Below are 358 nucleotides of genomic sequence, written 5' to 3'. Positions count from 1 at the left end.
ACTACTGATCAAGAGCAAGAGGTTCATGATCAGAATGAAAGCCAACAACAAGAGGAATCAGATCAACAAAATGAAGTTGAAGCTGAGATTGTTGAAGAGGTCCAGCCGCTTGTTGGAGAGGTTCAGCCGCTTAGGAGAAGCACAAGGGTGAGAAAGCGTCCATCAAATTGGAAGTATTTCAACAGTCAAGCAGTAGCTCATCCCACTCAAGCAACTTGCTCCCTTGCTTACTATCCAAGAGATCATCAAGCCTTCATCACCAACATAGATCAAGAGTATATTCCGAGGAACTATGAGGAGGCAATGGAGATAAAGGAATGGAGAGACTCAGTAGATGATGAGGTCAGTGCCATGATCC

This window comes from Brassica oleracea, chromosome C9 (assembly GCF_000695525.1).
Source record: "Brassica oleracea var. oleracea cultivar TO1000 chromosome C9, BOL, whole genome shotgun sequence".
NCBI classification, from domain to species: domain Eukaryota; kingdom Viridiplantae; phylum Streptophyta; class Magnoliopsida; order Brassicales; family Brassicaceae; genus Brassica; species Brassica oleracea.
Note: the sequence above shows the minus strand (reverse complement) of the source record.